Raw genomic sequence first — 1,582 nt, forward strand, 5'->3', positions numbered from 1 at the left:
AATTATAATTAATTGGCTAAAATTGCCCAATAAAATATACAATAATTTGAAAAAAAACAGATAAAAAAATAAATAAAAATATAAAATTGAATTTTTAAACTCAATTGTTTATGTATTAAAAAAAATAAATAAAATATATTGATTTTTTGAATAAATTTTTAAAATATTAATAATATATTAAAATTAATATTGTTATAGATAAAATATTATATTTTAAAATTTATATTAATGTTAAAATTTTCATCTTTACTATTGCTGTGTTTGTATTTTTTTCTTACTTTTTACTCATATTTTCTCTTAAACATTAATTTTGATTGTTTTTTAATTGAATTCAATTTTTTTGTTGAATTTATTTTTATTATTCATTTTGTAATAAATATCAACTTTAAACATATCTTTCGTCTTTGAGTTTCAATCCCGTTGACGATTACAATTCAAGTCTCCATTTTTGAATTTACATTCAAAATCGCAAATTTATTCAGAATGAATATTTTTTCTTTTTACAACATCATGCTGACTAATTTGTCATATTTGTTTTTTGAATTCTATTTTTATAAGTTTTTCATGATTATTTATCCAATTGTATTATTTCCTTACATATTTTATATATTATAGTTTATGATAAAAAGTGTAAATTCGATAATTTTTTGTTTCCTTTATTTTTTAATCTTTATTTCCATAACATTTTGTATTTATTTAAATATATAATGTTTTAATGTTTTTATACTTTAATTGTTTTAATTTTTGCAGATTATGGAAATAATATAATATTTAAAAATTATTTGTAATTCATTTCGAATAATTAGACAAATTTTCAACTTAACTAAGGTAGAAATGTTAAATGCTTTAACAAAATGTTTAAAAGCATTAATTTACAAAAAACTTCTTAATTGTTTTAAAATATATACCTAATTGTGATTTATTATAAAATACAAATAATGAGTTTTTACTTAAACGAAAATTAATCAAATTGGTAATAATAATTTGATTCTTTGGTTAAAACGTCATCTCTTTTGTGAATTCCACAGAAACATCCCATCCACAGACAACAATCTGGACACAACAAAGGACATTTATTTCCATCTTTAATTCCATTAAAAAAGCTAGATAAATAAGTAAATACAACACCAACAATGAGTGGAATAAACGCCTTTATATAATCTATTTTCAAATTATCCTTATTAAATTTCACAACATAACACAAACACAAAGTTGTCGCTAAAAGTGCGAATGGAACAATTCCAACAACCGACACATAAAATGATTCAAAACACCCCGGAATACCCTTTTCTTTGTAATTTTTCCCAAAAATAGTATCATTATTTTCGCCTCCATTGATTCGGAATATGAACATAATGAATATGGCCAACCAACAACATCCGCTGATCAACTCTACAATTACAATCAGGACAAATATTAAAGAAATGAAAACGATACCACTTGTGTACCCAAAGATATCAGGTCTAATCAGTTTCACAAATAAAAGAATAATTAAAGTGATGACACCTGGACACATTAAAACGGACTTACACAACGAAAAACAATGAAAATAAATACGAACTTTCGTTGGTTTTGTTGTATT

This window comes from Entamoeba invadens, assembly GCF_000330505.1.
Source record: "Entamoeba invadens IP1 unplaced genomic scaffold scaff_1105074724659, whole genome shotgun sequence".
In the NCBI taxonomy this organism is placed as follows: Eukaryota; Evosea; order Mastigamoebida; family Endamoebidae; genus Entamoeba; species Entamoeba invadens.